Source organism: Mauremys reevesii, linkage group 14, assembly GCF_016161935.1.
Source record: "Mauremys reevesii isolate NIE-2019 linkage group 14, ASM1616193v1, whole genome shotgun sequence".
Taxonomy (NCBI): domain Eukaryota; kingdom Metazoa; phylum Chordata; order Testudines; family Geoemydidae; genus Mauremys; species Mauremys reevesii.
The window spans coordinates 35,839,868-35,863,078 of NC_052636.1; positions in this window are offsets into that span (position 1 = coordinate 35,839,868).

A 23,211-nucleotide genomic window follows, 5' to 3' on the forward strand; every position below is an offset into this window, starting at 1 on the left:
AATGGACGATATTTTCTCTCACATTTTGGTGGTGGATTGTTCAGTTTCATGGGTAATCAGAATAGAAGTCGTAATGGTAGAAGAAGAGGAGAAGATATGATGCATCCACTTAAAGTGTCTTTAGAAGATCTATATAATGGAAAAGTTATAATGTTTTTTTTTTATATGTATTATAAATTAGACATTTCAGTTAAATATCAATGTTTTTGTTTCAAGGTTTAGTAAGTAAAAAATAGAATTTTGTATTGGGTTTACGTTAAGGAAATGAGAGGAATGTTAAAGGCTCAGGCCACAATGTGCACTGTTTTAATTACAAAATGTAGTAAGGTTTAATTTGTAATGCTTTTTTTTGCTTACTATAAAAATTGCTGTATATTTTTTGAAGGTTTTTGTAAAAAAACTGTTTGTGTGAAGGCCACTGTTAACCAAATTTTCTTATTTACTTTCTCCACACCTGTCATGATTTTATAGACCTCTATCATATCCTCCCTTCGTCATCTCTTTTCCAAGCTGAAAACGCCAGGGTTTTTAATCTCTTCTCATGCGGAAGTTGTTCCATACCCCTATTCATTTTCATGACCTTCTCTGTACCTTTTCCAAATCCAATTTATCTTTTTGGAAATGGGGTGGCCACACCTGAGCACAGTATTCAAGATGTGGATGCACCATGGATTTATACAGCGGCAACATGATATCTTGTATCTTATCTATCCTTCCCTAATAATCCCCAATATTGTTACCTTTTCAGAGAACTATCCACAGTAACTCCAAGATCCCTTTCTGGAGTGGTAACAGCGAACTTAGACTCTGTCATTCAGTGCATAGGGTTGGGATGTTGTTTCCCAATGTGCGTTACTTTGCATTTATCAACGCTAAATTTCATCTGCCATTTTCTTGCCCGGTTGTCCAGATTTCTGAGATCCCTTTGGATCTGCTTTGGACTAAAACTCTCCTGAGTAGTTTTGTATTGTCTGCACATTTTGTCACCTCCTTTTCCAGATAACTTATGGATATGCTGACCAGCGCAGGTCCAATACAGACCCCTGGGGGACCCCACTGTTCATCTCTCTCCATTCTGACAATTTAACATTTATTCCTGGTTTGTTTCCTCTCTTTTAACCAGATCCTGAGAGGACCTTCCTTCTTAATCCATGACAGTTTACTTTGCTTAAGAATTCTAGTAGATTGGCGAGGAATGATTTTCCTTTACAAAAGCCATGTTGACTCTTCCCCAACAAAATATGTTAATCTATGAGTCTGATAATTCTGTTTACTAGAGTTTCAACCAATTTGCCCGATATTGAAGTTAGGCTTACTGGCCTGTAATTGCTGGGATCGCTTCTGGAGCCTTTTTTTAAAAATTGGCATTGCATTAGCTATGCTCCAGTCATCTGGTACAGAAGCTGATTTCAGTGATAGCTTACATACCACAGTCAGCAGCTCTGCAATTTCACATTTGACTTCCTTCAGAACTCTTGGGTGAATCCCATCTGATCCTGTGGACTTACTGTAGTTTAATTTATAATTTTTCCCAAAACCTCTTCCAATGACACCTCAATCTGGGACAGTTCCTCACATTTGTCACCTAAAAAGAATGGCTCAGGTCTGGGAATCTCCCTCACAATCTCTGCAGGGAAGACTGACGCAAAGAATTAATTTAGTTTCTCCACAATGGCCTTATCATCCTTGAGTGCTGTTATAAGCAAGCATCCTGTTTAGCAAGCGTCCTGCTTCTGGTGTGCTTCAAAATTTTGTTGTTGTTACTTTTTGAGTCTTCGGCTAGCTGCTCTGCAAATTCTTTTTTGGCCTGCCGGGTTATATTTTTACACGTGGCTGTGACGTTCTCTGATTAAACTATGACCATATAGGTCATTGTTGCAACCACTGTTAGAGCTTTGCAACCAATCTTCTACAAAACGGGGCACGGAAGATGTCTATGGAAAGGCTATGATTTGCTGAAGATGATTATGCTCTTAGCATGCATGTAGTTATGAATATTGGCTCTACCTGTATTTCAGATGTTTGCTCCTGGGGTAACACCCACGTGGTAGTTAGCCAGCGCATCCTGGAGGGACTATGCAAATTGCGTGGCCCATTAAAGGGGGGGGAGGGACAGCTCAGTGGTTTGCACATTGGCCTGCTAAACCCAGGGTTGTGAGCTGACACCTTGAGGGGCCATTTAGGATTTGGGGCAAAAATCTATCTGGGGATTAGTCCTGCCTTGAGCACCCTATTCTTAATGGACTTTCCTGCCAGGACTAAGTGAGGTCAGGCATTGCCATGTGACTCCAAACTCCATCTTGGACCTGTAATTTTCCACTAGCTGTGCCAAGGGCTTTGTTTGAAGCCATGGGTTTCCCTCCACGTGGCAGAAGCTATAAAAGACCCTGGAAACACCTCCACCGTGTCTCTATCCTGCTCCACCCGCTTTCCTACTCAAACCTCTGGACTATGGACTTATACTGATGGGACTCAGGGACTGAGGACTGTCCAGTTATCTAGAAGCAGCCAGAGACTTATCAAGCCAGAAGTTTATTCCATCACTGCTACAAGTCTGAACCAAGAACATAAGAACGGCCGTACTGGGTCAGACCAAAGGTCCATCCAGCCCAGTATCCTGTCTACCGACAGTGGCCGATGCCAGGTGCCCCAGAGGGAGTGAACCTAACAGGCAATGATCAAGTGATCTCTCTCCTGCCATCCATCTCCATCCTCTGACAAACAGAGGCTAGGGACACCATTCCTTACCCATCCTGGCTAATAGCCATTAATGGACTTAACCTCCATGGATTTATCCAGTTCTCTTTTAAACCCTGTTATAGTCCTAGCCTTCACAACCTCCTCAGGCAAGGAGTTCCACAAGTTGACTGTGCGCTGTGTGAAGAACTTCCTTTTATTTGTTTTAAACCTGCTGCCCATTAATTTCATTTGGTGACCCCTAGTTCTTGTATTATGGGAATAAGTAAATAACTTTTCCTTATCCACTTTCTCCACATCACTCATGATTTTATAGACCTCTATCATATCCCCCCTTAGGCTATGGCTACATTAGCGCTTCAAAGCGCTGCCGCGGCAGCGCTCCCGCGGCAGCGCTTTGAAGCGCTAAGTGTAGTCAAAGCCCCAGCGCTGGGAGAAAGCTCTCCCAGCGCTGTCCGTACTCCACCTCCCTGTGGGGAATAACGGACAGCGCTGGGAGCCGCGCTCCCAGCGCTGGGGCTTTGACTACACTGGCGCTTTGTAGCGCCGCAATTTGCAGCGCTGCAGAGGGTGTTTTTTCACACCCTGCTGCAGCGCTGCAAATTTGCAAGTGTAGCCATACCCTTAGTCTCCTCTTTTCCAAGCTGAAGAGTCCTAGCCTCTTTAATCTCTCCTCATACAGGACCCGTTTCAAACCCCTAATCATTTTAGTTGCCCTTTTCTGAACCTTTTCTAGTGCTAGAATATCTTTTCTGAGATGAGGAGACCACATCTGTACGCAGTATTCGAGATGTGGGCGTACCATGGATTTATATAAGGGCAATAATATATTCTCTGTCTTATTCTCTATCCCTTTTTAATGATTCTTAACTCTCCTCTTTCTTTCTTTCTATAAACCTTTAGATTTTAGATCCTAAAGGATTAGCAGCAGCGTGATTTTGGGGTAAGATCTGATTTGACCCGGGTGTGTGGCTAGTCCTTTGGGATCAGAAGAACCTCTTATTTGCTGAAATTGGTTTTAAAGAACCACTCATTTCTAGTCTAGTGTTTTTGTTGGTGACACAAGGGACTGGAATTCCCAAGGAAACTGCTGTTCTGACTTCTTGTTAGCCAGTGGGGTGAAACGGAAGTTTACTTTTGTTGCTGGTCTGGTATCTCTCAGGGGAAAATAACCTCCTGTTTTGGGGTATCTCTGCCCTATTTCTCAGCAGTTTGTCCTGAATTTGGGTATTGTCAGTTGTGACCCACAAAGGCTCGGTTCCCGTGGCTTTCCACAGTTTCTGTTCCTTTCTATTTTCCTCAGTAGGATATTACTTCCTTTTTGCCTCTAACAGCTTCTTTTACTTCGTAGGTTAGACACAGCGGCACTTTCTTGGTTGCCTTACTAGGTTTTTTTTTAAAATTTAGGACACATACTTAATTTGGGCTTCCATTGTCATGTTTTTACGTTTCCATGCAGTTTGCAGGCATTTCTCTTTTGAGACCGTACCTTTTAATTTCTGGTAAACCAACGTCCTCATGTGGGTGCCAGTCCCCTTTCTGAAATTAAATGCTACTATGGTGGGGTTCTTTGGTGTTTTCCCCCTTCCACAGGGATGTCGAATTTAATTATATTATGGGCGCTATTACCAAGTGGTCCCGCTACATTCACCTCTTGGACCAGATCCTTGGCTCCACCTAGGACTAAATCAAGGATTGCCTCTTCTCTGGTGGGTTCCAGGACTAGCTGCTCCAAGAAACAGTCATTTATGGTGTCAAGACACTTTCTCTCTGCATCCCAGTCTGAGGTGACATGGACCCACTCAACATGGGGATAGTTGAAATGTCCCATTACTGAGATTATTTTTACAGCCTCTCTAATCTTCCTGAGCATTTCATGGTCACTATCACCATCCTGGTCAACCAAAGAAGGGCTGGAAAGATGGACATAACTCAGGGACTGAATTTCCCCAAAATTCTTTCCCACGGGGTAGAGGGGATCAATTCTGCCTGTAAATCCCGTCCAAGCACTTAGGGGAAGGGAGGTGAAGGAGGGAGCTACTGCCAGGTGTCGCACAGGATAGGTAGAAAGTCACGAGTGACATCTCCCCGGAGGATACATACCTGCTGGGGACAATCCTGAACTCGGAGAACTCCCAAGGTCTCTGTCGGGAATCCCAGCTGTTTCCTTCAGCCACGGACAGATTTCGAATTGGCTGAATGATTCCTCCCTTGGGCAGGTACCGCTCAGGATCTCGCTTTCCTCTGAATCATGGAGATTTGGGACCCACGGGTCTTTGTCTTGTTGAGGCTGAGAGAGCTCATCAGGTGGGAAAACTGGAAACTCTGCACGGGGAAAGGATATCAGGTGAGCTCAAGGGGATTGCTCACAAATGTATTATTATTTTAACCCAAGGCCATTTTAACCTAGCAATATGCTGAGGCTAGCGCCACAGAGGCTCAAATGTGTAGGCCGTTCTGCTTAAAGAGGGACTGAACACACTCCATCTCTGCTGGGAAAACACCCTGCCAGACAATCATCCTCACAGGGGAGTCCTTAAAACACTGAGACTGTAGCTCCATGGCCTAGCAGGTGAAGATTGTAGCCAGCAGGGAAACCACCTGCTTCTTTCCAAGAAAGAGAGGACAAGCGAAAAACAGTCACACAGAAGGTGGGAAGAGTTGGTGGGGTTCAGGGAGCTACTGCGTGTGATGCATTTTTCCTGCATTCTGCAGGAGCTCCTCTGGGGCGTTGTGCCCATCGAAACCACAATTTCTGGGCTAAGAGCAATATTTTACAGTGCTCTAATATCCACCGGCAGATGACGACTTGGTCTGCACTTTCGAACCTGGCAGCACACTTCGCTCGGTCACACGCTTACACAGTACGAAGACTCACACCCTGAACCAAAAAAAAAAAAAAAAAAAAGATAGTCTAGGCTCAGGGAATTCACTTAGGGTTGCCAAGGGCTGCCGTGTGTCCTTCCAGAACGTGGACGGTAAATAATTGTAGAGCTCTGAAAACCAGGAAATGAAGTGTGAAAGTTCATACCATCCTGGCAACATCACCTTAACTCTGCCCTCTAACCCGACCATGGTGCAGTAAGGATGGTGCAAAGGTTACTGCGCTACCGAGGAAACGGGATTCGCCTTCTCTTGGGAGTCTTCAAGTCAAGACTGGATGCCTTTCTGGATGATGATTTAGTCTAACGCAAGGTGTTCGACTCAATACAAAAGGTACAGCAGAAAACGCTACGGTCGGTGTTATACAGAAGGTCAGAGTAGACAACCGAATACTCCCTTTGGCCATAAAAATCTACAAATTTGTAACAGAGATGAGGAAGGACTAAGAGAACGTGCCACTGTTTGTGTTGTGTTCAGAGATGGGAATCCCAGCATTTTTCCGCACGCCCTCCAGCGGCGTGCCCAGGTCCAGCTGTAACTGGATGATGGAGGGAGTCATTGGAGCAGCTTGGCAGAGCTGTGACTGATATAAAGGGAGGGGCGTGGGATCCCTGAAGGAGCAAAGATGCCTCATTTCATTCCCGAGCGTTGCAGGTTGCAACACTAAAGGCGCACAAGGGTGTGTTCTTGCCGTGAGCGGTGTCGGCACCCTGGGGGAAACACGTGCTGGCCCTCGAGAACGGTCATAGACGCAATGACTCAGAAGGAATCATTTGCAGGACGCTGGTGTGACGCAGGAGGGAGCGGGGTGGATTGACCGGGGAATGTCATTTAGTTTTACTGGGACTGTCTGCATGGGGGATGGGAGAGCAGGGGACGACTTTAGGTGAGGGACGGTACCTGAGCCAGGAAGGGGGGGTGAGCAGGGAAGCTGGACAAAGGGGGAGGGAGCCGGCTGGAGGGTTTTGGGTTTCAGTTTGGGGCTGGCTGGGAAGAGGCAGGAACCCCAAGTCTGGGGTCAGAGGGACCTGGCTGAGGGGTGCTGGTTGTACCTACAAGCCCTGCTCGGGACTGTGTTCCTATTGTCTAATAAACCACCTGTGTAACTGGCTGGCTGAGAGTCCCGGTGAATCAAAGGGAGTGGGGGTGCAGGGCCCTGACTCCCCCACACTCCGTGGCAGCTGGGATGGATCCCTTGGTGATTCCCTGCTCTGTTCATTCCCTCTGGGGCACCCGGCATTGACCAGTGCCGGCAGACAGGACATTGGGCTCGATGGACCTTTGGTCTGACCCAGCCTGGCCGTTCTTAACCCTCAGGGGCGAAGACGCGGTGATACTTTGCAGGTCTGAGATGGCTCGTGTGGTGTAGGCTCCACCTCTGCGGGCCCGGCCAGGGATCGGACGCTTCTGTTTGCTAGGCTGGACCTAAAGCCAAGTTTTGCCTCAGCCAGGAGAAGTTGTTCGACTTTGTGCTGTTCTCAAAGTGTTCTGCAGCAGGGGAGGGTCTCTGGTAGTGTGTGTGTGTGTCACTGGCATATTGGGGTGATGCTGAAACAGGACAGAGTAGAGGTGGCATTGTGGGGTAGCGTGAACCTTAACTCTGCATTTCCCCTTCCAAGAACCGAGGGGACAGGAACCCTTACCCAGCGAGGTCACATTCTCACAGTTCTCCTGCATGACATCCCAGAATAGGGCTCTCTGAGCGGGGTCCAGCAGAGCCCACTCTTCCCTGGTGAAATACACAGCCACCTCCTCGAAGGTCACCGGCCCCTGAAAGAGCGAGAGTCCAACACTCAGTATCTGCTGCCCCACTCACAGCCCCACTATTCCTGGGGGAGAGGAGCCCATCAAATGGATACAATGTCAGGGGAGTCCCACCCACAACCCAACCTTCCTAAAAACTCAGCCCCAGATTTACCAAATCCCAGTAGGTCCATCACACCTTGTCCCCTTCCCTTTCTCCACCCCGTGCACGGCCTGCACCCTCCCACCCTTAAATCAAACTCCCACTTCCCGTGTCTTCCCTGTCCCTCTGGCTCGTACAGGAACCTCCCCCCCCCCACAGCCTGTCCTCAGCATCCCTACCTGAGCCAGGTCTGCTGCATCCATTTCCCTTCCCCGGGCAGGCTGGGAGAATCTGGAGGGACCCGGGAATGTTATTCTGCAGCCTGTCGGGGGTAGAAGGGTTATTTGGGGGGGGGGCGGGTTTCAGATCAGACTTTAGGTCATTTCACATCACAAGTCTCACTGGCGCTTTCTCTGCAGAGACGTTTTCGACTCCATCGCGGCAGTGCAGACCCATCCCCTCCCACCAGGGCTAAACCCACCGAGACCCTTTAAATCTGAGATGGTTCCCCAGGACAGAACATAAGAACTGCCACACTGGGTCAAACCAAAGGTCCATCTAGCCCAGTATCTGTCTACCGACTGGCCAGTGCCAGGTGCCTCAGAGGGAGTGAACCTAACAGACAATGATCAAGTGATCTCTCTCCTGCCATCCATCTCCACCCTCTGACGAACAGAGGCTAGGGACACCATTCCTTACCCATCCTGGCTAATAGCCATTAATGGACTTAACCTCCATGAATTTATCCAGTTCACTTTTAAACCCTGTTGTAGTCCTAGCCTTCACAACCTCCTCAGGTAAGGAGTTCCACAAGTTGACTGTGCGCTGCGTGAAAAAGAACTTCCTTTTATTTGTTTTAAACCTGCTGCCTATTAATTTCATATGGTGACCCCTAGTTCTTGTATTATGGGAATAAGTAAATAACTTTTCCTTATCCACTTTCTCCACATCACTCATGATTTTATAGACTTCTATCATATCCTCCTTAGTCTCCTCTTTTCCAAGCTGAAGAGTCCTAGCCTCTTTAATCTTTCCTCGTATGGGACCCTCTCCAAACCCCTAATCATTTTAGTTGCCATTTTCTGAACCTTTTCTAGTGCTAGAATATCTTTTTTGAGGTGAGGAGACCACATCTGTACACAGTATTCGAGATGTGGGCGTACCATGGATTTATATAAAGGGCAATAATATATTCTCAGCCTTATTCTCTATCCCCTTTTTAATGACTCCTAACATCCCGTTTGCTTTTTTGACCGCCTCTGCACACTGCGTGGACATCTTCAGAGAACTATCCACGATGACTCCAAGATCTTTTTCCTGACTCGTAGCTAAATTAGCCCCCATCATATTGTATGTATAGTTGGGGTTATTTTTCCCAATGTGCATTACTTTACATTTATCCACATTCAATTTCATTTGCCATTGCAATCACTTAGTTTTGGGAGACAGCAGAGGGGGAACCACGCAAAACCCGTCCGGTGCCGAGACAGGAACTGGATCTGAGCCTGTCGGCACATTCCCCCAGCGCAGGGGGACGGATTTCTTATCTTCAGCAAAGGAAATCTCACTTCCGGCACGTTTCGCCCTCAGGGACACCCCTTCTCCGTCAGCCTCTTGAGACGCACACATGCACGTTCTATAGGATCGGCCTTGTTACGGGTTTTATTCTTATTCCTTGCTAACTGTCAGGGGTTTGCCAAAAGAAAAAAAAACGGGGGGGGGGACCCCTTTTTTAGAAGTCAGTATGAAAAACGTGACCCCCCCCCTCCTCACGCCCGAGACTCTGCTGCCCACATCTGGTCACTTCCACTCGCTCGTGGAAGCTCTCAGACGCCTCAGGGTCTGGAGATTATTGTCCTTGTTTCATCCTCTCTCACACCATTCAGGTGGTTGTTCCTTTCCCCAAAGGGAAACACACCCCTGAGATCCGGATTCGCTCTGAATCCCTGTCACATGTCACGGCAGGAGTGAGTCAGCCACGGGGGTCACCCGGCTTCACATTGTTCCACCATTTCCAGCTGCACATCAGGGCTGGAGGCTGCAATCCCCTGTCGCTAACATGGTTATGGGTCTGAAATCTCCCCACAGCCCGTCAGAGACAGACACGTACCTGTGTCGCTCCCCAGCTCCTGTCGCAGCGTCTCTAGGGAAAGGAGAAGATGGGAGAGGTGAGAATTCAGGCCCTCACATTCATGGAGAAACCCCCATTGCTTATTAATGGAACTGCTGTTAACGACGAGATGGTGACCAAGATCAGAGGCCAATAACGCAGCCGCTGCAGACAGAGCCAGCCCCACAGGGCTGCTCCATGGGGAAGGGCGACTCGCTGAGCTGGGCTGTGAGATGGAGCCCAGGATCAGTGACATCACTAGAGTCCTCGACTCCTTCCCAGGGTCAGGGTCGCTCTAACCAGAGGAGACGCCACCCCCAGACTCCAACTCACCTTTGAATCCCAGCAGCACCTCCTGCAGCATGGCACTTTGCAGAGAGAAATCGCTGAGTCTCTTCTCCAGCTCCGCAAATGACGGCTCTGGCTTCCGAAATGTCCCGTCCTCCCTGCTGGGAAAAGGAGGGGTGAGAAATAGGCCTGAGCCCCAGACCCTGAGCCCAGCAACCCCCAAACTTCACGAAACCTGGATCTGAGCTTTGTAGCCTGAGATAGTCAGTGTCAGGGTGAGTCACATCAGCCCTGTGCTCCCCAGAGAGACGGGAAGTGGGGAGACACTAGAGCAAGGAACGGAGACATTGTTCAGGGGCTTTCTCAGGGACGCTCTGGTTCTGTGGGGGGCAGAGCCACCCCTACGCTGGTTTACTGCAGGAACAAGGGGCACCAGCACGGGGATTATGTGGAAAGGGAGGAGACACAGACCAAAGAGTGGGCAGATCCTACATGCTGACAGTGGCCACAGACAGAGCCCAGGGTTCCAGCAGGGAATGAACGTGGGCCCTTTAATGCCAACCCCCCCCAACCCTTCAGCTGAAGCAGGAACCCTGGGGCGTCCAGCTCCTTTGGCAGAGAGGGCCACGCTGCCCTGTCCGTTACGGCCAGTGCCCAGGGCATCGGGTTAGGACTCTGTGCCCTGCTCCATTCACAGCAGAACACCCACTGCTTTCCATGGGACACCCACATACGAAGAACAAGGGGGGAATCTGCCCTTCGTATGGGAAATACAATTTTAGTTCTTAGTATTTTGCCAAGTCTTTGTCTGTCACACTCAGTGTCACTCAGGAGGAAAACAGCCCCTTCCCGGACACCCCTGTAGAGCCCTGCTGGTTCTTCAGTGTGTTTCCCTGCCTTTCCCACCCTCCTTTCGCCATTTCTCTCTCGCTTCCTTGTCCTTGTCTCTTCTCTGTTCTTCCCTCGCTACGGCAACCCCCTATTCCCATCCCACAAAGGCTTCACTCCCGCCCTCTCCCCGTTCCACCTGCTCAAGTGATCAGCCAGGGAACGTTTAATGTTCACATCAAAGTGCTGCCATTTCAGTTGACACCCCGATGACATTAACAGGGGACAGGAGAGTTCACGCTCTCAGAGCTACGGCTTCAGGCTGCTGGCAGCCCCAGCAAGGCAACACTGTCTCCGTTCACACTGGGGAGGTGCTGAGGGCCGGCAACTCACTTTAACAAATGGGAAAGCTGAGATTCTGCGCCCTCTGAGTACGTGACACGGCCACGTCAGTCCAGGAGACAGGCTTGGTCTGTCCCATCGGCCCTGGGTCTAGCAGCCCTGCTGTGACCTCATGAGCGACCAGACAGTAACCGGCTTGTCTCCTACCTGAGTCAGCCACTAGGGGAGACAGAATCACACGCTCCCAGGGCAGGGGGCAGCTTCCTATTCAGTGCAGTTATCAAACCTAGCGGCCCATGAGGGGGAGCGAAATGGAGCCCAGGACTTACCTGCCCCCAGTGCTCCCAGCACCCTAAAAAGGAGAGAAAGAGGAGGCCGTCAGGGGGAGTGTCCCTGGGCGGGAGGCCTCCTGCTCTGCAGGGGTCACCACTGAGGCCTCGGGCAGTAGGGGAATTTCAGGTTTACATTCCCAGAGCTGCTGCCCCCCTACCAGCCCCAGCAATCCCTGCGGGCAGGTCCCACTGTGGAAATCTTCTCCCCCGGCACTTTACAGGCAGAAGATATTTCTCTGCATTGAGAATCAAATTCCCCCCAGGGCTGAGAGACCCAGAAGGCCCCTGGCCCCACTAAACCCATTAACCTGCAGTGACAGGGGCCTTGGGCCTGGCTCGGGACCTCAGCATGGTGGGGGAGGGGATTTCACCCTCCAAGTGCAAATGCAGAGAGACATTTCCAGGAGAGAAGGTCTTGGGGCTGCAGCATCCAGGACTCCCAGGGCCCATCCCTGGCGCTGCTGCCAGACTCACTGGGTGACCTTGGGCAGGGCTCTGCCCCTCCCTCTGCCTCACTTTCCCCATTTGTCCCATAGGGATAATGCCCCTGACCCCACTCTGTAAAGTGCTTTGGGGTCTAGGGCTCAGAAGCGCCTAGAGAAACGCTGCGTATGATCATTGCAATGACAGCCTGACCTGCAGGGGTTGGCTCAGCGGCTGCTGCCCCTTCTCTCCTCCACTCTCGCTGAACAGGGAAATCTGCCAGGACAGGCTGCAGACGCCCTCGTCCCTTCGCTGGACAATGGCTCCCTCCAGCTCCTCCAGCCGGGACAGCAGCCGCTGCTCCTGCTCCTCCAGAAACCCTCGCAGCTCCTGCCACTCCCAGACGATCTTCTGCCTCTCGGCTTCCGTCTGTTTCTGCAACAGGGAGAGGGCGGCTCAGTAACAGCGGAACATAAGAACGGCCAGACTGGGTCAGACCAAAGGCCCATCTAGCCCGGTATCCTGTCTTCTGACAGTGGCCAATGCCAGGTGCCCCAGAGGGAATGAACAGAACAGAGAATCATCAAGTGATCCATCCCCTGTCGCCCATTCCCAGCTTCTGGCAAACAGAGGCTAGGGACACCATCCCACTCATCCTGGCTAATAGCCCCTAAGGGACCTGTCCTCCATGCACTTCTCTAGTTCTTTTTAGAACCCTGTTAGTGTCTTGGTTTTCACAGCATCCCCTGGCAAGGGGTTCCCCAGGTTGACTGTCTGTAGTGTGAAGAAATACTTCCTTTTGTTTGTTTTAAACCTGCTGCCTATTCATTTCACTGGATGACCCCTAGATCTTGTGTTAAGAGGAGGAAATAACACTTCCTTATTTACTTTCGCCACACAAGTCATGCTTTTATAGACCTCTACCATATCCCCCCTTAGTCGTCTCTTCTCCAAGGGGAACAGTCTCAGGCTTTGTCTACACTGGCACTTCTCTCCTGCCAACAAAGAGCAGCTACACTGCGCGCCTGTCAGCAGAACAGCTGTAGCGGCACAGTCGTGTGGCTAAAAGCTGCGGAGTGTAGCCATAGCCTCAGTCTTATTAATCTCGCCTCATGCGGAAGCTGTTCCATATCCTTCATCATTTTTGCTGACCTTCCCTGAACCTTTTCCAATTCCAATATATCTTTTTTGAGATGGGGCGACCAGATCTGCACACAGTATTCAAGATATGGACATACCATGGATTTATATAGAGGCAATAGGATATTTTCTGTTTTATTATCTATCCCTTTACTAATGATTCCCAATATTCTGTTTGCTTTTTTGACTGCTGCTGCAGATTGAGTGGCTGTTTCCAGAGAACTATCCACAGTGACTCCAAAATCTCTTTCTTGAGCGGTAACAGCTAATTTAGACCTCATCAGTTTATGTGCATTTGATATTATCTTTTCCAATGTGCACTATTTTGCATTTATCAACATTGAAATTCATCTGCTCGGTAACTGGGGAAAATCATAAATGCACCTGGGGGCGGGTGGCAGAGTTATTTACCAGAACACAAGATCTCTTGCGGTGGGGGATGGGAAGTTCATTTATCCCGGGAAGGGAGGAGGGATCAGGACCGGGGTGAGCTGTACATCACCTACAGGAGGGACACTTCTCCCCAAAACCTCATCAACGTGCACTGAGCCAAATCCTCCATCTCTGCAGCCCACATTTCATCTCCTTCCTCCCCATCCCCCCCGGAGCTAGAAAGGATCCCTGGTCACTGTGACGTCCAGACAGCAGGTGGGCAGGGGCTCTGGGCTAACAGACTGACCCTCTCCTGCCCAGCAGCCTCCTGCATCCTAAGGGCATCACGTTACCCCCATGTCTGCCCCTGCAGGCTCCCTGGGCTCCAGCGGGGATGGGTCCCTGGCTGAGGCGGGCAGGGTGGGCCCTGCACTCACCAGGTCATTCTTATGCCAGGCAAACCTAAGTGACGGGGGGCTCTGGGCACCTACCAGCAGCTCCTCGCTCTGCCGCTCCTCCTCGGCTTTGGCTGCTTCTCTCTCTTTTCCCAGAGGGGCCAGATGCTTTTGTGGTGCCTCCTGGAAGAAGCACGGGAGGGAGGGTTAGAAACTGCTGCAAACCTCCCAGCTGCCAGATTTCAGGGCCCATCCTGCCCTGCAGACGCCTGTGCAGGGTCCCTGGGACTCAGACTGAGAGAAGCTGGTGAAACAGGGAGCAGCTTTTCCAGAGGAAACGCAGGGCCCCAGGCTGCAGGGACAGGGGTGCAGCCCAACCCCCAGCTCCCCGGGGCCTCACCCACATCCCAAGCAGCCAACTTCAGACAGTCCCCCACTTGCCCCAGCGCCAGCCCCCAAAGCTCCTGCAGGGCCAGATCTGAACATGGGATTTCTAGCTTGTGTATGGAAACTTGGTGGACTGCTTCTATCATCAGTCGGGGTGAGAAATTGCTAATTCAAATTCTATCCAGATAGTATGTTAGGCTTAGTTTGAGTTTTTGGTTATTTGCTAAGTAATCTGCTTTGATCTGTTTGCTAACAGTTATCGCTGGGAAATTGGCTGTTGTCTCTATCTGTCCTTGAGTGGCTCAGGTAAAGCACTCAGGTAGCTTAGTTGGCTGCATGGCGCCACCTGCTGTCGTGTTGGGTGATAACAGGCCCTGGAGAGGCTGGCTGAATCTCCAGCAAAGCAGTGAGAGAAGGGCCAGCCCAGCTTGAGGGTTAGAGGGCACAGCGGTTCCCAGAAGCCCCCCAGACTGCACCCCGGGGTAACAACCCATCACACCCTAGAGTACACAAGTCTCAGCAGGTTTGTCACATCCTGTCTCCTCCCATTCCACACCCTAGATAGTTCCTGCCTCCCACCACCTCTAGCAGATCCCACCCTTCTATAAATATACTGCTCTTCTCCCTCCAAGCAGAACACATCCCTGAGAATCCCTTACCTGAGCCAGCTCCACTGCAGCCATTTCCTTCCTGTTGGGAGGAGGGGATGATTTGGGGTGAAACGTGGATGTTATTCTGTAGCCTGCCAGGGTGAGAGGGGCAATGTGAGAGAATTCAGACAGGGTTTCTGTCCTTTCCACATGTCGATTCCCCCCAGCATTGTTCCCTGCTAATGGACACTCTAGGTTCTGCCACACTGTGAAGCACAGAGTGACCTTATCCCAGTACAGGCCTAGCCCCCTCCCACCAGGCTGTAACCCTCTGACACATGGGGAAACCCTCCCAGTAGCTCTGTTACACTTATAAAGTTTGTGGACGATACCAAGCTGGGAGGGGTTGCAAGTGCTTTGGAGGATTGAATTAAAATTCAAAATTATCTGGACAAACTGGAGAAATGGTCTGAAGTAAACAGGATGAAATTCAATAAGGACAAACCCAAAGTACTCCACTTAGGAAGGAACAATCAGTTACACACATACAAGACAGGAAATGACTGCCCAGGAAGGAGCACTGCAGAAATGGATCTGGGAGTCACAGTGGATCACAAGCTAAATATGAGTCAACAGTGTTACACTGTTGCAAAAAGCAAGTATAATTCTGATCTGTATTAGCAGCAGTATTGTAAGCAAGACACGAGAAGTAATTCTTCCGCTCTACTCCACACTGATTAGGTCTCAACTGGAGTATTGTGTCCAGTTCTGGGTGCCACATTTCAGGAAAGATGTGGACAAATTGGAGAAAGTCCAGAGAAGAGCAACAAAAATGATTAAAGGTCTAGAAAACATGGCCTATGAGGGAAGACTGAAAAAACTGTGTTTGTTTAGTCTGGAGAAGATATGATCAGCTTTCAAGTACATAAAATTTTGTTTCAAGGAGGAGGGAGAAACATTGTTCTTAACCTCTGGACAGGACAAAAAGCAATGGGCTTAAATTGCAGCAAGGAAGGTTTAAGAGCAGGCTGGACAAACACCTCTCAGGGATGGTCTAGATCAGGAGTGGCCAACATGTGGCTCTTTAGAATCATAGAATCATAGAATTCAAGATCAGAAGGGACCATTATGATCATCTAGTCTGACCTCCTGCAAGATGCAGGCCACATAAGCCGATCCACCCACTCCTTAAGCAGGCGACCCCTGCCCCATGCTTCGGAGGAAGGCGAAAAACCTCCAGGGCCACTGCCAATCTACCCTGGAGGAAAATTCCTTCCCGACCCCAAATATGGCGGTGAGCTGAACCCCGAGCATGCGGGCAAGACTCTCCAGCCAGACCCTCTGGAAAAAGGCTAACAATATCCTATCATTGACCCATTGTACTAATTACCAGTGTGGCACTTTATTGACCTATTGACTAAGCCAGTTATCCTATCATACCATCCCCTCCATAAACTTATCTAGCTTAATCTTAAAGTCATGGAGGTCCTTCGCCCCCACTGTTTCCTTTGGTAGGCTGCTCCAGAATTGCACTCCTCTGATGGTTAGAAACCTTCGTCTAATTTCAAGCCTAAATTTCCTGACTGACAATTTATATCCGTTTGTCCTCGTGTCCACATTAGCACTGAGCTGAAATAATTCCTCTCCTTCCTGGTATTTATCCCTCTGATATATTTAAAGAGTGCAATCATATCTCCTCTTATCCTTCTTTTGGTTAAGGAAAACAAACCGAGCTCCTCAAGTCTCCTTTCATACGACAGGCTTTCCATTCCTCGGATCATTCTAGTGGCCCTTCTTTGTACCCGTTTCAGTTTGAATTCATCCTTCTTAAACATGGGAGACCAAAACTGCACACAATACTCCAAATGAGGTCTTACCAACGCCTTATATAACGGGACTAGCACCTCCTTATCCCTACTAGAAATACCTCGCCTAATGCATCCCAAGACCGCATTAGCTTTTTTAACGGCCACATCACATTGCCTACTCATAGTCATCCTACGATCAACCAGGACTCCTAGGTCCTTCTCCTCCTCCGCTACTTCCAACTGGTGCGTCCCCAGCTTATAACTAAAGTTCTTGTTAGTCATCCCTAAATGCATAACCTTACACTTCTCACTATTGAATTTCATCCTGTTACTAATACTCCAGTTTACAAGGTCATCCAAATCTCCCTGGAGGATATCCCGATCCTTTTCCGAATTTGCAATACCTCCCAACTTGGTGTCATCCGCAAACTTCATCAGCCCACTCCTACTCTTGGTTCCCAGGTCAGCGATAAATAGATTGAATAAAATTGGACCCAAAACAGAACCTTGAGGAACTCCACTGGTAACCCCCCTCCAACCCGACAGTTCCCCCTTCAATACGACCCTCTGCAGTCTCCCCTTTAACCAGCTCCTTATCCACCTCTGGATTTTCATTTCGATCCCCATCTTTTCCAATTTAACCAGTAATTCCTCATGTGGTACCGTATCAAACGCCTTACTGAAATCAAGATATATTAGATCCACCGCATTTCCCTTGTCTAAAAAATCTGGTACTTTCTCAAAGAAGGAGATCAGGTTGGTTTGGCACGATCTACCCTTCGTAAATCCATGCTGTAATTTGTCCCAGTTGCCATCGGCCTCATGCTCCGTAACCACTCTCTCCTTTAAAAATTTTTCCATGACTTTGCATACTACAGATGTTAAACTAACAGGCCTGTAGTTACCCAGGTCACTTTTTTTCCCCTTCTTGAATATAGGAACTATATTAGCTAATCTCCAGTCAAACAGTACAACCCCCAAGTTTAGAGATTTATTAAAAATCATCGCTAACGGGCTTGCAATTTCACTCGCCAATTCCCTTAATATTCTAGGATGAAGATTGTCCGGGCCCCCCGATTTACTTCCGTTAAGCTGTTCAAGTTTGGCTTCTACCTCAGATACCGTAATGTCTACCCCCATATCTTCATTCCCATCAGTCCCTCTATCACTATTCCTTAGCCCTTCATTAGCCTCATTAAAGACCGAGGCAAAATATTCGTTCAGATATTGTGCCATGCCAAGATTATCCCTAATCTCCACTCTGTATAAAGTTTTAAGCGGTCCCACTTCTTCCTTCTTGGTTTTCTTCCTATTTATATGGCTAAAAAACCTTTTGCTATTGGTTTTAATCCCCTTCGCTAGGTCCATCTCCACCCGGCTCTTTGCCTTTCTCACTGCTTCCCTACACCCTCTGACCTCAATAAGGTAGGTTTCTTTGCTGATCCCTCCCATTTTCCACTCCTTGTACGCTTTCTGTTTTTTCTTAATCATCCCTCTAAGACGCTTGCTCATCCAGCTCGGTCTAAAACTGCTACCTACGAGCCGTTTTCCCTTTCTCGGGATACATACCTCTGACAACTCCTGCAACTTCAACCTGAAGTAACCCCAGGCATCATCTGCCTTTAGATCCCTAAATATGTTAGTCCAATCCACTTCCCTAACTAGTCGCCTTAATTTAGTAAAGTTAGCCCTTTTGAAATTGTATACCTTAGTCTCAGATGCAATTTTGATTATCCTCCCATTTATTTTGAAACGAATTAGCTCATGATCACTCGAGCCAAGGTTGTCCCCTACAACTATTTCCTCAACAAGGTCCTCGTTACTCACCAAAATCAGATCTAAAATGGCATCCCCCCTCGTTGGTTCAGCAACTACTTGATGAAGGAATTCATCAGCTATCACGTCTAGGAAAAGCTGAGCCCTATTATTATTACTAGCATTTGTTTCCCAATCTATATCCGGGAAGTTAAAATCCCCCATGATCAAACAGTTCCTATTAGTATTTACCTCCATAAAAACATTAGAATTTAATATGCGGCTCCTTGTATAGGCACCAACTCTGGGGTTGGAGCTACAGGCACCAACTTTCTAGTGTGCTGGGTGTGCTCACTACTCAGCTACAGGCCCTGCCTCCACTCCACCCCTTCCTACTCCCTTTCCTGAGCCTGCAATGCCCTCACTCCATTAACCCCCCCTCCCAATGTCTTGCATAGTGTGAACAGCTGATCGGGAGGTGCAGGGAGGGAGGGGGAGGTTCTGATTATTGTGGCTTCCCATGGGTGGGAGCTGATAGGGGGGGCTGCTGACGTATTACTGTGATTCTTTGGCAATGTACATTGGTAAATTCTGGCTCCTTCTCAGGCTCAGGTTGGCCACTCCTGGTCTAGATAATACTTCGTCCTCCCTGAGTGCAGGGGACTGGACTACCTACCTCTCAAGGTCCCTTCCAGTTCTGTGATTCTATGAACCAAAGGCCAGAGACGAGCAGAATCAAAGGAGTAAATCTGGGGATTCTCCCTGTCACTGTCCCCAAGGCAGCTCTCTCAGGTTAACTAAGTTGTTGGATGCTCCAGCCTTTATACAGTCTCTCCTGGTGGTGCCCCTTTCATGGGCTGGGCCTAGTTTTAGCTTTTGGGAAGCGTGACCACGGGGGCTCTGAGACTGGGCCTTCTTGCCGCAGCACATCTCGTTTCTTTCTATGGCTCCCCAGTGAGTCCCAATGAGTAGATACTCCTCCTACAGACTGTGAACATAAGAATGTGTTTAGTGTTTAGACTTTATTGAATGCTTGTGAGTTGCTGCCTGGGTTAACATCTGACTAGTGAGCCTCTGTGGCTCTGTAAATCACCACACAGGAGAGAGACTTTACCTAGGTGAAGTGCTGATTGGCAACAGAATGCATTACACCCTGCCTGGCAGGAAAGGTCCATCAACACCAGATAGACTATTATAGGACGTTAAAGAAGACACAAGACTGTTGTTGTGCTCTTGATTTCCCATTAGCTGAGTTTCCAGCTCAGAGCACATGGCAGGAAGGGGATGAAAAACCCCATACGGAAGGAACTGATGATCTGTATGCTGCTTGGACTCTGGGGGGCAAAGTTCCTAGGCATAAGCACAAGATCCCCAGCTGCTTAGCCAGGGTTAGTCCTAAAGAATATGTAGAGCTTGCTTATTATAGAAGCTTCTATTACCTTTGAAATTTAAGACTGCAACTCATCTGCATCTATAGGATTACCTGCTTTAACTTTGTAAACAACTCTCCTGTCCTTTTAAATAAGTCTTAATACAGGTTATGACAGGACTGGCTACAAGTGTTGTCTTTGTTGGAAGATCTAAGATTCAATTGACTTAAGGAAGTGACTGGTCCTTTGGGACTGGCAGTAACGAACACTGCTGTGACTCGTGGGGTAAGGCAGTGGTTCTCAACCAGGGGTCTGGGGCCCCCTGGGGGGCCGTGAGCAGCTTTCAGGGGGCTGCCAAGCAAGGCCGGCATTAGACTCGCTGAGGCCCAGGGCAGAAAGCTGAAGTCCCAGCGCATGGGGCTGAAGTCTGGGCCCTTGAGCCCCACCACTCAGGGCTGAAGCCAAAGCCTGAGCAATGTAGCTTTGTGGGGGCCCTGTGGCATGGGGCCCCAGGCAGTTGCCCTGCTTGCTGCCCCCAACGCCAGCCCTGGATTTTATATGCAGAAAACCAGTTACTGTGGCCCACATGGGCAGTGGAGTTTTTATAGCGTGTGGGGGGGGAGGCGGCTCAGAAAGATATATGGGATCACCCAAGGGGACTGTCTGTGATTCCATGTTGATGCTGTTACAGAGCCTGAAGCGTTTACACTGGATTCTTGGTTGGTGAAATCTCCATACAGACCTCACACCCAATTTGGGGTTTGTTCCCTGCTTCTTACCAGTCTGCCCGAGGCTGGTGCTCGTGCTCTCGAGTCACTGAAGACAGCGTTACAGAGAGAGGGGCTGTGACTTCCCCACGGTCACTAAACAGGTCTGTGACAGAGCCAGGAACAGACCCTGTTAGCTCCAGAGCCCCGTCACCCGCAGCTTGGAAAGGCCCCCGAGCACACTGTATTAGGCTGCAGGAAGAGGTGTGCAGGGACTGCAGCTGAGCTGCCCTGCCAAGACGGCCTGTGCATCCATGGACAAACCACCTCGCTGGGGGGTGTCCCCTGGGTCAGGAGAAGTCAGTGTCCAGCCCTGTGGGGCTGCGCTCCTGGCTCATACCTCCAGCACTCACTGCTGCCCCTCCCTTACCAGCTGCACTGTTCAGCCAGCCCCAGGCCTCTGTGAGGTCACTTCCCCCTGCCTCCACCACCTCAAACCTTCAAACTGGGACATGGTGCACCAGTGCCAATCAGAGTGCACTAGTGTAAATTCTGTCTACACGAAGGGTTTGCACCAGTGCCTAAAACACCAGGGTGGCAGAGACCTTCAGAAACAGCAGTACGGTGGCACTAGAACCTATTTCTAGCTCAGTCACAGACAGCCTGGGTGACCCTGGACACGTCAATGTTTCTCCTCCCAACTTTAGTCTCTTTACCCAGCTGCCACTCACTGGGGTCTTCCCTCTCCAGAGCTGCTCACCACTACAGTCTGTGTGGGTGTCCCCAGAGCTAAGGCAGGTCAGCTCGGGAATAGTCTTACAAGGGGGGCTGGGGAGTCTCTGTCCCTGGAAGTTTTTAAGGACAGGTAGGACAAAGCTCTGTCAGAGATAATCTACAGATACTTGGTCCTGTCTCGGCAGAGAGCTGGACTTGATGACATCTTGAGGTCCTATCTAGCCCTACATGTCTAGGATGCAATGCAATATATACATATAAAAACCCAACATACAGAATAAAACCCACCACAACATAATGTCAGGCAATTCAGGGGGGAAAAAAACACAACCTACACTCCACAGCATAAAATGACAATACAAAGGAAAAGAAAGTAACACGATGCAAACGACGACATCCTAGGACAAAAGTACACAACGGAAAATAGCTCAACTCAAACCAACACAGCACAGGCACCAAACAAGCTGAGGCAAAACAATGCACCACAAAACTGCTACACAACATGGTGCAATCACAGTTCCAAATGGCCCCATGCAAAACAGCTCAGCGTAGAACAGGACACAGCACAAAAGAGAATTATTTCAGTGTAGGCCTAGAAGGGATCTTGAGAGGGTGTCTACTCCAGCCCCCTGTGCTGAGGCAGGCCCAAGTATCCCTAGACATTCCCAGACTGGTGCATCTCTAACCTGGTCTTAAAAACCTCCAATGAAGGAAATTCCACAGCCTCCCTTGGAAGCCAATGCAAGGCAAACACAGACCAAAACAACGCTGCACACACACGCTGGGCTTGGGGTTATGGGGAGAAGCAAGAATTCAAACAATCTGGGTTCAGTTCCCAGTTTTGCCCCAAATTCTCCATGAAAACTTGTTAGACACCGACGGCTGGTCTGTGCCCGCTGACTTGGGCTCACACGGCTCAGGCTGTGGGGCTGTTTAATTGTGGTGTCCATGTTCTGGCTGGGGCTGCAGCCCAAGGTCTGGCCCCCTCCCACCTCACAGGGTCCTACAGCCTGGCCCCAGCCCGAGCCCAGACACCTACACTGCAATTAAACAGCCCCTTTGCCTGAGCCCTGTGAGCCTGAGTCACCTGGCATGGGCCAGCTGGGGGTTTTAATGGCAGGGTAGAGATACCCTTGGTGTCTGTTCAGCACCTGTCACAATGGGGACCCTGATCTCGGTGTCTGTGCAGAGCCCTGCACAACAGGGGCCTGACCTCAGTCGGTGACTCTGCAACTCCCAGCATTACAGGATCCCTAATTTTGCTTAGGGCCCCTGCAGCAACTGGTAAAATGTGGGGGCAGGATCTCTGTCAGGGTCTGTGCAGTGCACAGTACAGTGGTGGGGCGTGATCTGGGTCGGGGTCAGTGCAGTGCCAGACTCAACGGGGACACAGATCTCAGTGGAGGTCTCTAAAGTGCCCAGCACAATGGATGCAGCAGTTTAGGTCACAGTCGTGCACCGCCTGGCTTAAAGGGGGCCGTGATCTCGGTCTAGGCCTCAGTTTTACCTGGCACAACAGTGGGGTCTGATCTCACCTGGGGTCTCTGCAGCAGCTGTCAGAACAGGGCCACGCTCAGTACGATAAGAGTCCTGATCTCAATCACACACCTGGAGAGAAAAGTGGGAAGATTTTTGAGAATTCGATATCAGTATTTCAGAACTGAGGAGAAAATGGGGCACAAACAATATATTTGCTAATGTGAGACAGAAGCACCAACATCTGGGAGATTTTACATCAGCATTTAACAGTTCATGAGAACGGAGGGGAAATTGGAGGGGATTATACAGGGATATTCAATCAACAACAGAATGAGATGGATTCTTCTTGCTTCACACTCACAGGGCCAGCAGGTGCTGGGGAGTAGCTGGGAGGGGAAACCTGGGGCTGGGCCGTCTCCATGGGGGACACTTGCTCCTCCCTCCCCTTCCTGGCCCTTCCCAGGCCCCGTTGCCAGCAGAGAGTGGCCCCCCCAGCCCAGCCCAGAGGTGTCCCTGTCTCAGGCCCCCCCAGCCTCTGCCCATTCACCCTCTGCCCAGCTCAGGAATCCCTCGGGGGAACCATTTCCCACCCGCACAAGGACAAATCCCTGCAGGTGGAAATGGGGGAAACCCCCCAAACCTGAGACCTGAACTGGCCACTGGCGAAGGGGAGAGAAAATGGGGCACAATCGGGGGGGGGGGGGGGACAGGGAACTTCTCAGGG